This window comes from Centruroides vittatus, unplaced genomic scaffold, assembly GCF_030686945.1.
Source record: "Centruroides vittatus isolate TY-2023 unplaced genomic scaffold, ASM3068694v2 scaffold_1152, whole genome shotgun sequence".
Lineage (NCBI taxonomy): Eukaryota > Metazoa > Arthropoda > Arachnida > Scorpiones > Buthidae > Centruroides > Centruroides vittatus.
In genome coordinates, this window is record NW_027122670.1 from 1,702,601 (window position 1) to 1,716,720 (window position 14,120).

Sequence of the window (14,120 nt, forward strand, 5' to 3'; positions counted from 1 at the left end):
CGCGAAGTAAGCAGCTAGATTCTGACGAACGGAGCAACCCATATATAAAAATTTTTGAACCGATCCAAATCCGAATTCGGATGTTCCGGAGAGGCAAGCTTACGCTTTTACTATCTTGATCATCCAACCATTAAGTAACAATATTGAAAACCGGATAGTCTAAGCGGTTAAGGCGTCAGCTTACCGCTCTGAAGAGGAATGCATCGAAACCGGAATTTTTGACCCGTCAGTATTTGATTCCGAGTCCTCCAGAGTAGTGGGTTGCCATCTTAACCACTCTTCCATCGGCCTTCTGTATCTTACACTAAGCGAATCTTCATTTAGAGTTTATGATTTAATCTCTTACGTAAGTACGCCGATTTACGGGGGAGAGAAATTCTTACTCCCTCGTCAGGGATGACCTAGGGCTCTCGCGTATGTGGGTGGTAGTATTAGGAAGCAGTGAATACAAGTGTTCTCACAAAACCGTTTATTTAGTTGTAGGTTTTGCTTACATCAGATAACTATGACTCCAATTAACAGAAGGAAGCGTCCCTGTTGGTCTGAATTCAGTTCTTAGGATGTTGAGGTTGGGCAGCGGCCCCGGGGCAGCGGCGAGTCGGTGTCCTACAGGTAGATCTTGCGCACGCGATAAACTGTCGGCTTGTTACTTTCGACGATGACATGGAGAGTCGATAGAAAAAGGAACGCTTCTTGTCCGCGTTTTATCGGATTTTTGTTTTTTTAATTCCTTTTCTAATTGGTTGGGCTACCCCTTCCTCGCTTCCCGATTGGTCTCTCACCTATCTCCAGGTGAAAATTGAGACCAGTTCGGGTCACATGAAAGGTTTTCTCGGGATGGTTTATCCGACACCATCCCTTCGACTCTGACCGATATTATCGATAGAACTAAGACACCCGCGGTCATTTTTTCTCTTGTCATTTCCTTCTATTGCGTTCTAACATATAAATATTTTTTCTTTTTTAACTTTGTGCTTTTTAAGTGGTTTTCGAGGGTGCCGAGTTTACATATTTGGTCCTTTTTTTGCGAAATTTAATTGGTTGGCAGATTATCGTTTGTTATTCGCCTGTGAATGGCACAATTTCTTAGAGTTAACATTAGGAAAAAATATGATAGCTTAAAAATTTTAAATATTGTATTTTCACTTGACCAATGAAATTGTGCCATTTCGAACCATCTGAATTTCGCGATAAACGTGACAATTGTAGGCTGAAATAACTTTTTATACGGTTTTCGTTTTAATATTTGCTATATTATAGTATTTTATTTATATAATAAGAAAGGTTATCTTACGTAAGGGTTTATCACGTGACCAATCTAACACATTTTTAAAACTCTTTATTCCTCTACAGTACATAATTTAAAGAATTTTTTGTGTGTTAGATTGGTCACTTGGTGTAATAAACTCTTACGTAAGATAACCTTTGTAATTATAAATCAAATACTATATTTTAATATAACAGAAGGGTTAGATGTACGAATCAATCTAATGATATTAATATTCTACATACGACGGCAAACGAATGGCTCGATAAGTTGTCGTTGGATCAACTACGACAGGTTTGATATCGACACTAAAGCTCGCCAGTTGATTCCTGGACAGAGACGTCAGTAGTTCACAGATAGGTTCGATAACAGATGAATAAGACAACGTGGTCCTTTTCTATACTTACCACATTCCCCGGATTTGATCTCTCTGAATTTTGTTTTGTGAAGTCACCTAAAAGCATCAGTGTACAACGCTACCTGCAAGCTGTAGAAGTGAATATGAGAGGCTTGTAGTATGTGATGCCAATTATGTTATGTGCCACCCTTAACGACATTCTCAACTATCCACTCTTTTGAATTATCTCTGAAGGCGATTGTTTTGAGCAAGTACTATAGTAAAATAGAGCTAACCATTTATTTGTATTAATTTATGCAATGCTGTTTTTTATCCTTTATACTTAGGGATTTTTTAAACGTTATGAGAGGCTAAATATTCTTAAAATGATTCCCTTTGCACTTGGTGAGTTAGGAAAATTTACACCATTTTTTTTAGAACTACCACGAGATTTACACATACCTTTTCTTAAAATGTATTTATTTATTTTATTGTAAGCATGACATTGGAATTGATGCACATATATATTTGTGTAATGTTAAGATTTCTTACCCTCGGATAAATATGCAAACACTCTATACATGCACATTACATTTATATTATACTAGCAGATGAGCCAGGCGTCGCTCTGGAAAAAATAGCAACAGCAAAGATTAAAAATGGCCAAGAAACATTCAACGGATCCAAGAGAATGGGTAAAGGGACTTAAGTTCACCTTATTGCCATAAAGAAAATTTAAATTGGAACTACACCAAAACTTTAATGGATTAATTTATTTTACTGTAAATATCGCAGCAGAATTAAAGCATCATAGGCGTATATTCTGCAATGCTGGAAAGATATCTGTTGCGCCCAGATAAATGCTAAAGTAGATAATCCTGTATCCAATGCAGGTCTGGCCATAATCTTTAATAGGCTGAAAAAACCTTATTACAGTGCGTAGGATGGACAGAGTTACAAAAAATAATTCTTAAAGAAATTATAAATGTAAAGAAACTTAAAAAACAAGTTTCTGGTCGGACCACCCCCGAAAAAATGCTGGGGATTTTTCGACCCGTCAAGATTTAATTCCGGGTCCCCAGAGCGTTGCCACTTTGACCTCTCGGCCATCCGGACGTCCAAAAATTAGACTAATAAGACTAGGAACGACACCGTAAATACCATGTGATGTAGTATCATAGTGTAAACAGAAAAAGGAAAGTTCGGTCCGTAATTTCAGAAATTTTCATGGATATTTTGATCCGGACACGTCTGCCATATTTCTCGCTACCTTTGTAGACCTAACTGAACTCTTGAGGGGAATAAAAAAGGGGCTTTCTTATTGCCCGTAGGGCAAAGAAAGTCTGAAACTCAAATGTTGTACACTTTTGATAATGCGTGATATCGTTGGATTATTTTCTTGAAACGTTTCTATCGTTTCTTGACAAATCTACCTGTTCCGTTTACTTGGCACAGAACTTAAATGTTATTAGATTAATCGGGACGACGTTTTTCCATTCATTCCGGATAATCAAGATTCTGTAATTTGAATAGCTGAATAGTTTTCGTATGCAGCTGAATAGTTTTCGTATGCAACTGAATAGTTAAGAATATTTTAAAACTTATTAAATTTTAATTGGCTTTTCTAATTGTTGTGATGTTTGATATAGTTGACGACGGTAACTATGTTATTTTCATGATTATAGCCACGACAACAGAAATAACAGGTTATGTTGCAACCTATTTTCGGAAGCGCGGTTCGGGATTTTTTACTTAGTAAAACTCAAATTTAATTTGTAAAAATTTATTTTCTCAAAAAAATTATAAATTATGATAATGAGGCAAAATACGGTCTCGTTTTCATTTCCTCTAAAATAATATCCGTATTTAACAATTAACGTATTGATAATATAGAATACATTGCATTTATAAACTTTAAAAGTCGAATGGATGAAACCATTAAACACAAGTAGCCCGTTGGTTGGTCGCGGGTTTGCCCCACACCAACGGGTTGGCTACTTAGAGTTTTTCCTGTTTTCTTCACGTTTATAACATCTAAATAACGACCAGCTTCCATAGAAAATCCTTCCGGGAGACTTTTCCGTTTGTGATGTATTGTGTTGCTATTAAACCAAACCAAACCAAACCAAACTTTACAAACATTGTTATAAATGCTAAATTTACACTTGAAAATAATGAACGATCTAATTTGATTCGTTTACGCGAGGCAACAGCATACTAAGGATTACGTAGATCTTAACTTAACCTTAATTAATAAGGTAGAACATCTTTGTTGAGGGAAGAAAGGATATTCCGACTCAAACATCCCAAGGTTATGACTTATTGCCAGAAGGAATTCGAACTCTACAATAAGACTTAATTGTGCAACCATCCAACCAACCAAGTAATAGAAAAGTAAATTAAATCGAACTGGATTAATGAAATAAGACAACGCAACACTTTGGTCGTTTTGTACCAACAAAACTAGCTCCTATTTAGGCTTAGTTTTTAGACACGCGAAGGAAACCCAGAAAACTCCATGCGGCAGTTCGTTGGTCAGACACGAACCCACAGACAAATATTCAGTGGAATTATTCATTCAGCCACTGGAGTGCTAAATAAAATTATAAACGTCATTATTATATTTCTTTATTTTTGTTATTTAAAAATTAGAAATACTGTATAATATGGATTTACACACAAGCTAAAAAAGCTACAGCTTAGAACCTCATATAAAAGTTTAGAAATCTCATGCTTTTTCGACTGTATGTTATTTAGTGAAGAGAAAAGGTCTTTTATATGTTATAACTTAGAGTCTAATAGGTCTAAATCCAGTCTTGCGAATAATTTTTGTATTATTGATATATAAATGTATTGTATTTAATTTTTGAATAAAATATTTGAGTAAAATAGGAAAAAAACAGTTGGCTGATAGAATAATTGATAATCATAAAGGAGAGAATATCATGTTTAGAAGTACACTGTCGTTATTTTTTTCCAGTTGTAAAACTATTTCTATACATTCCAATGATGATATGTGACAGACATGCAAATGCCTTTTATCTCCTTGAAGTTTTCTTACTTTTAGCAACACTAATACTCTCGACAACACACATTTTGGGATATTATATTTTCTCTTTTAAGTTGCTTATTGTTGAGAATAGAGGCATATATAATATGCCTCTATTCTCAACTGAACAATGCTGAAACATTTGCTAATAATGCTGAAATATATATATATATATATATAATATATGTCAATATTATATATATATATATATATATATATGTCAAGGAAATAAAATACATTAATTTGCAAGTCAAATGTTGATCATTGGAATATGGGAAAAAAGTTAACCAACTAGGTGGCCGGAGGCCGAAGTAGTAAAGGCATCAGCCTGCCATTTTAGATCAGAGTTCGAATCTGTTCCACGAACCATAGATGGTTTGAGCCAGATATTTTGAGCCTGTCCAAATCCAAATAAACGTGTAGACTCTCTTAGTGCCTGCAGGGCGGAAAAAGTTCAATGGAAATAGTTATACAATGAAAAAGAAAGGACACATTTTTTAATAATTCTGTGTTTTTTAATTTGTAATATATGCTTTAATAACAGGCTTGATAAAAAGGCCTTTTCTGCCCTGTGAGCACTAAGAAAGACTTTTTATCAAGCTCATTGTGAATTTGGCGAGTCCTACAATAGGACAGTAGCGAGGTGGTGAGAGACGGTGTCCGATATATCCAGGACGGACTACCAGTAAAAAATTCTTGTAGTTCTCTGTCTAAACTCTATCCCGGGTCCCCTGGCATAGTAAGCCGATGCCTTTATTTCCTTGGTCATCCAGCAAAGAAAAATAATTTAAATGAGCAGTGAGAATTAAAATGCCGTTACAAAGGCCGGGTATGCCCATGCGTTGATATGACCTTGTATATACTGAAATCTTCATTATCAAAACGATCTAATGAGAAAAATAAAAGTTATTAATACGTTTATCATTTGTGTACCTCGCTTCATGGTTCCTCTTACTCAGCATCACTTTCCATTCTTTGTTTTATATTCCCATTATAATTTTTTTGAGCGGTGCGTATTAATATCAAAACTTTTATCTTCAATTTTTACACACATAAAAACAAATATGACGTGATTCTGCACAAATTCTAACTAATTACAAAAATCAGCATTCAAAAACTGCTTTGTTTACTATTATGGTGAAACTATTTACGCGAAAAATAAATTTAATTTTTAAAGATAATGAATATTATGTACGTATTTCTAAATTGTAGTATTTATTTCAATAGCAGTCAAAAAATTGTAATTTTAAAATGTTTTTTAGATTCAAGTCAATTCTAAGAACCCACCAATGGCCGAGTGGATGAAACCACTGAACTTGGTGATTCGTGACTACCTCGCCAACGGGCTGGCCACGTGAAGTTTTCCGCGTTTTCTTCACGTTGTAACATCTAAATAGGAGCCAGTTTCCCACAGAAACTTCCTCCTAAGCTTCTAAGTAATTTTGGCAGATGGCCAAAGTGTTGCGTGACCATATCTCATCAAACCAAACTAAACCAATCCGAATACTAGCTGTGGTTTTATGCTTGATCAATGGGAGTTTCCCAGGTTTCCTTTGCGTACCTAATACTAAATAGAGTCCAGTTTCCTATAGAATGTCCTTCGGAGAGGCACTCCTTTTGACAGACGCTATATCCCATCAAAACCAAATCAAACTAAACCAGTTCTGAAGGAAAAAATAAATATAGAAATTATAAAATTGTACTTATTCTCAACTAAATTCTAAAATATTTTCCGAGTGTTTTCTTTAGTTGTTATCATGTTATGTTTAAACTAATCACAAAAAAAATAATATAATTATTATAAGATATTAAGATCGTATATCGTGCGAAGAAGTCTTTAAATCCATGGTGCCAGTGCGACCGGAAATTGAGATCAGGAACCGACATGTCTAGTACTCTGAAGATCCACGAGGTAGCCGCAACATCAACAGAATCTACGCTCTCCACTCAATACAACCACAATAGGCAGCCACCTCATCCTCAATTGAAGTATTAGAGATCAACATTCGTGAAAATCCATGATCCAGAGCATCAAATCGAAGCGAGTCACCATGACCATTCTACAGATAAACATTTAGAAACACTACGCAAATGATAAAACTTTACAATATTAAATACTTTGTAATACGGTATATTTTAATTATACGGTCTACCTTTAAAAAAATGATTAATTAATTCTATTTAATTTCATTCACGTGTAATAATTACAACAGAATCGATTTTCCATTTAAAACTTTTCTACACATTACAAAATTGAATTAGCATTTTAAATTACATTGAATAATGTACAGTAATTTAAAATGCAAAATTTTCGTGTTTAAAATTTTAATTTTTTATTATTATTTAAAGAGTAAACTTATTAAGATTACAATACATCGAATACTCATTAGTATGCTATATACTGTAGTATATAGCATTCTATACTTTGAGGAAAATTGCTAATTTTGTTACTATTTTTCACGTTGTTTTTATTACGGTGAGGGGAAAAATAAGTTTATATTTATTAAATTCAAGATAAAAGAAAAGTTGCAGTGTTTTTCAGAAAAGCGAACAATTATCTTCTATTCCTTGAAACATTTGCAAGAATAGTTTGAAATTCCAAGTATAATTTTCAGTAATTATTATTTCTAAAGAATCAACTTATTAAATATTTTCAAAAGGTACGATTTTTTAAATAAAAATGCTATATATTGACTTTAAATTTCAAGCTTTCGAATCATTTAAATAATCACGAAATTGAAGACGGAACAAAAGAATGAATTTGTTCTACTTCAAAGATTTCATAATAATAATAATTATTATTACAAAGAAATGATTTAAATTTGTTACGCTTGATACAAAAAATAATGGGTTATATGGCTAACCACAACTTTATACCAATTACGAGAGAACTGATCCGCAATGGGCTCGAGTGGAAATGAGAAATTAAATCATAAGAAAACTTATCAAAGATCTGTGAATATTCTTAACGGTTAGCTTTTTATTATATTATTTACAAACATTTTTCTTTTTTTGAAAAAAACTGATGTAACAATTGAAAGTTTCAATAAGTTTAGTAATAGAATTATAATAAGTTCAAAAGTAAGTATCAAAAGTAAATTCAATAAGTTCAAAAGTAATAAAATTATTAGGTTTATTAAGGTAATTAATAAACCTAATAATTCTATTACTTTTTTCATTTGTACTTATTTATGACTGAAATCTTTTACTTCGAATGTCTACAGTAAACGTTACTGAAATAAACATTGGAATTTCGTATAGAAAACTCGTCTTTTAATGTCTTTTGGTCCACCAATGGCGAGTGGATGAAACCACTGAACACTGAACCACGTGGCGCCTCACCAATGATTTGGCCAAGTGGAGTTTTCTGGGTTTTCTTCACATATCTAACACCTAATTAATAGCCAGCTTGTCAGAAAGTCTTCCAGAAGGCAATTCTAATGGCAGATAACCCATTTGTTGCGTTGCCGTATCCCATCAAATCAAATTAGAGAAATTTCACAAAATTTTTAAATATCCAATTTTCTTAAGAACTTTCAATACAAATTAATTCTACACGAAAATATACGTAATACCTGGTCTAATTGGCTATAAAATAATCCCGAGTTTGAGTAAATGTTGGATCCTCGTGAACTTTCGTAAATGGTTTGGTCCACATATGTCGAACCGCATCCTTCATTGAGAGTCTGGCCGAACAAGACATCTTGATGAGCGTGTAAAAAGACTTTCTTGGTGTCATTGGCAAAAGGAATTTTTAAAATCCAAAGTATTCAGATGACCACGTAAACAGATCTCATCCTGCCGTCGTGGGAAATCCGAATTCAAATCCTTCTCGCCATAATTTATCATGTATGGTATAAATTGGTACATTATTTACTATCCCTCATTCGTGCTGCTTGACCCGTGCGGGTCAGGTCCATCGTGATTCTCGTAACTGTGGCCGATCATGCAATTTTAATATCCTGTTGTGTCGAGTGGATTGATTAATCAGTAAATTATTTATACAGTTCTATATATATATCTGCAACAAACTTATTGTAACTCGCAATTGTTACTGTTGAAATGAATTATCAAATAAAGACATTTGATAATAGATTTCACAGTAACAATTACAAGTTGTAATGAAATTTCTGTAGAAGTAACACTACACTATCTTAAGTTAAATGAATCATTGTTAAAGTTAAATATGAAAAATTTACTTAAACATCTGAAACGATATTTAAAAATATACCATATATACTGTATTTAGTTTTGTAGTATTTAATATATTTTATTCTCTTTATTCAATATTTTTTTATTTTATTTAAATTAAATAAATATTGATGTTTCTATCAGTAATGAAGCAATAGTGTCACGGCCTATGGTACACGGCGACGCAACACGTGGGGAATGTGCCAAGGGAGGTGCCCATTCCTTGACAGATTGATGATTTGATGAGATACGGCTATGCAGGATCCCATAAAGTTTATATATTCATTAAGCTATATGTATATTACTTCAAATATATCATACTTTTGTGTAGAATATTTAAAAATTATTACTTTTTCTTGCCAAGATGTTAATTAAGTTGGTCCCCAAAGACTCGGGCCTCAGCGTATTGTACCTGTATCTAGCTAAATTTTCCCGTTTGTTTCTATATAAATCAAAGTACAATACAAAAATCCATTGACGTCAAAAAAAAACTTAGTACAGTATTCCGCAGATTATATAAACTCTGCAATCTGTGATTTTTTCTGAGCTACAAGACTGGAGTTGCAGGTAATATAAACAAGCTAAATCTTAGACCCAGTGACGTAGCGAGGGGGGTGCAAGAGAGTTTATCATGCACCGGGCGCCACTCGCAGAGGGGCGCCCAAATGGTCCCCAAGACAAACTATATATGTTTCTGGGGGAAGGGGGCGCCAATAAAATGTCATGCCCCGGGCGCCAGTTATGTTCGCTACGCCACAGTTTAGACCCTAGTTTTATGTGTCTATAGCTGGTTAGATCCTCACACTTTTACATCTATCACTATTTCGTGGAGGAGAAGAACATATGATTTGTTATATATTAAGGCCACAATAAGTCTAAATTCGATTCTGCTGAAGTATCGATTGATTTTTATACATTTACATAAAAACATCAAATTAATAAATGTTTATCTAAATATCGTTTCGGGCGTTATCTTATAAGTAGTTATAAGTAGGTATATTTAGCTAATGTTCCACAATGACTTTGGTTTAGTTTGATAAAATACGGCAACGCAAACACGTGGGCAATGTGCCAAGGGAGGTGCCCATTCCTTGGCAGATTGATGGTTCGATGAGATACGGCAATGCAACCTTTGGTTGATCTGTGCCAAGGGGAATGCACTTTCAGAAGGACTTTCTATGGAAATTGGCCCCTATTTAGATGTGTTAGACACGTGAATAAAACCACGTGGCCAGCCTGTTGTCTGTCGAAAACCCACAAGTGAGCTAAGTTTGATACTTAATTATTAATAATTAATATGATTTAATTGAAAGATAGTAATATTTATAAAACTTTAAAACAAAATAAAATCTTGCTTCATGTATCATTCCTAATAGAAAGATAGCGATTATACAAACAGTTCCTGTCTGACAAGTTGTCAAGGTAAAGTAACAGTAAAAAAAGAAAACTAAATTACTTTTTATGTGTTTACCTAAGTTAAATATATTTATAGAAAGCGTTAAATAGAAGAAAATATCCCATTAGAATTTGCAAGAACCATAAAATCGAAATTCTTTATCATTTTCCTTTTACAAATTGTAACTGTTTCGATTTTAACAATAAGTTATTTTAGTTTTGAAATTTCTCATTAAAAATGCATTTAAAATTTTAATTTTATGATAAATTTCAAAAATGTACAACTTATAGAATGTGATAAGTAATTAGCCTACATTTAAAGTTGGCTGAAAAATTGCTATTATCATTATTACTTGGCCATAAATCAAACAGGAAAATTAGAAAAGATTTTCTAATTGACACACCCAAATTATGTGGAAATTTTACCAGTCGCGAGTTTGCAAAATATAAGAACATTTTCTAAGTAAATTCGTGTTTTCATTTATCTCCATATTAAAATTCTTCGAAATATTATATAAGAATAACTCGACTTTCAATAATTTACTTTTAAATATGAAATTACTTAACAAGACTTTCATTTTATACCATAACTAGAGTCTCTCAGAGGCCAAGAGAGGCCAGGGCCATTATCTCTTTGAAACTTCATTACATAAAAAATCAGAGTTAAAAATTATTATGTTGTTTTAAATAATACAATCTGTCAAGGAAAATAAAATTCAAAGAAATGAATAATTTATAATAAATTTTTTCGAAGCCCTCGTATGATAAAGTATGCAGGGCCTTAAGGCCTGAGAATCACAAGGCCCTGATAATAGAGCTATTAAGCTATCATTGCTTGCAGCATTTATAGAAAAAGGCCTCATATTTAGGAGCAAGAGACCTCACATTAGAGCAGAAGGCCTCGCATTTAGGAGACCATTTGTTCTCCTAAATGCGAGGCCTTCTGATTGCATTACTTATATCTAATTTCTTTAAATTACTTTCATTAATAAATTGTTAATTAAATTAATAAGAAACTATTCACACGTAAAATAAACTTAAATTAAGTTATTACCATAGTAACGATCGTTATTATATTAAAAATTTTAATTATTATTATTAACTGTATTAGATTTAACGATAACAAATTAATCATATTTAAATATTTAATTAAGAAAATTACATTTTTAGAAAAAATCTTTACATAAAACTCCAGAAGAAATTTGGTATATTCCCTTTACCTTAAATTAAAAAAGTAAAATTGGAACGTTTCCAGATAGTTTTAATTTACTTTTTATTGCTTTATTTATATCTAAATAATTGCCGAAATAAGTCATTTTATCAAGGTTAACGTTATTGAAGTGGAAATGCATTATATTTTCGATCATTCGATCATTATCTGTAACTAAAACCTCAATTATATTCATGAAAATACAATGTAATGAAGCATCCAATTACCTCATCATTAATCTTTCTAATCGTTTAAATATAATGTTACACATCTTAATGTTATTGAGGATATTTAATTAGCAACATTGTCCGTTAAAGACATTTAATTAGCAGCTCAATCAAATTTTATTAATTTATTAATTAACCAAAATTAAATTGAAGCTATTGTGAATAAAAAAATAAATTATATAAAGAACAATGTATAAGAAACAAATTAGTAAATTGAAATTCTAATAAAAACACGCTTGAATAAGTTCGGTTTTTTATGCATTGTATTTCCCTCCCCTTCTTTTTATAATTCTTTTAGCCTGATTATTATTTACATCACACTAAATTACCAAATATACGTCTAGAATTGTATACTGTAACTCTATACTAACGTTTCTTAGAGAGGCCCTTGCCACTTATCTTTACCATATCCTAGCATCAGTGCTGGTATATATCTAAAGGCCTTAGTCTGGGGGGCCTCGAAATTGGAAAAAAATAAGGCAATTTCACCATTGCAATTGTATATCATAATTTATATTTTAAAAAATCAACTCTGCAGCTGCAATTAGATGTTAGATTGATGCAGTAAAATTATGTAAAGGGCCTCCATTCTTCTGTCCTATAAAGTAAGAGGCCTCACATTTATAGAAGTAAGTAGTCCCCTAAATGTAAGGCTTCTTGCTTTATAGGTGTATAGAATGTAAAGAGACGGCCTCCTACTTTATGGACATAATATATATCTATAGAATGTAGAGCAGGATGCCTCACATTTAGGAACCAAATGGATCCTTAAATATGAGGCCTCCTGCTTGAAACATAATACACGAATTTTTTAATATTTTTCACATTTTAATTAAATTAAAAAGTTTTAAAAATCATAATTTTTATAATTTTCATTATAAATTAATTTATAAATTTTAATAAAATCAGAATTTTTTCCAGATATTTATTTAATATTAATAACATGAGATGTGACATAAGAGATTTAATAACTTTCAGTTTCATAATATTGAGATATTTTGATTTTATAACTTGATAAAGTTTATAAATCACAGTTATATGCTATATAAATTTTAATTATTTTAAGTGTAATGCTCAAGTGATAGTTGGCATTATGTTATTTTTACCACTTTATATGTATGTATATATAATGTCATTCCACAACAATGTTTACATATTAATGAGAAGTTGACCATGATTAATTTTATACAGAAGTACACCTACTGAATTCATTATTTACTGATAATTTCTCTCCTTTATTCAATGCTGATTACAAAAATTTTAATTACCTATTGGACTTTTATATAAGAGTTCAAATAACTTTATGTGCTCAAAAAGTTAAAATTATGCTATTCTTAACATAAAAATTGTGATTATTTCAATTCTGAGATGAATTTAACTGTATAGAAATTGATTTTGTATACAAATTCATTAGAATTTTATGTAAAACATTAAATGGCATCATCTTTTGTACAGTTTACAATATTATTTTCTTTTATAATTTTCTAAATCTTCATTATTTTTTGTTATTACTTATGTTTAAATGATAATCACGATTATTTAATTTATTAAAGAAAATAAGTGAATACCAAGAAAGAATTTCTAATCAATTTACAAAAAAAAAAAATCCCTCTAGACTAGAAATTCAAGTTTTTTTTATATATATATTATATATTCTAGTGATTATTTTTTAATTGATAAGTAATAAGATTTATCTGACACTTTAAAAATAAAATATTAAAAATATTTTTCTAATTTTCACACAAATTATCCCTTACATTTTCACAAATTCTATTGTTTCTAAGATGAAAACTTGAGATTATCTCAAATCAGAGATGGATTAAACTACCAATAAATTTATTTTCATACAAATTAATCTTTAATTTATTAAAATTTGAGTTTAATTTTATAGAAAAAATTATGTAATTTATGAAATATTATCTTTCAAACACTCATATAAATGAATGGGACTTAATTACTGGTAACTTATTACTGATGTATCATTGAATAAAATTTAAAAAATGAAAAAAAAAAACATGTTTAGCAATATCAGGAATAGGAGAGAAAATTAGGACATAAAAAAATTATTATAATTAAAGGTATTAAAAATATTTTCGAAAATTAATAGAGCGGGTAATCGCATATTTAAGCAAAAATCGTTAATTCCAATCGATTATTCTAAGAAATTGATATCCCTGACCCGATATTTGGAAGTGTATAAAATAAATACTATCATCTACATAAAGTTTAACCTTCGTAAACTTTCAAACTTGTAAAAATTCTCAGAGCGTAACAGTAAAATGTATAATAATACGTCGAGAAGCGCGGAAATAGAAGTATTTTGACAGAAATTTTTAAAAGCAAAAGTCGTAAATTCGGTTCGCTTGGTTAGAAGGACAAAATATATATTTTTCTTTGAATTGTTTAGCATTAATAAAAATTTAAGAAAGAAAAAAAAAATAGTT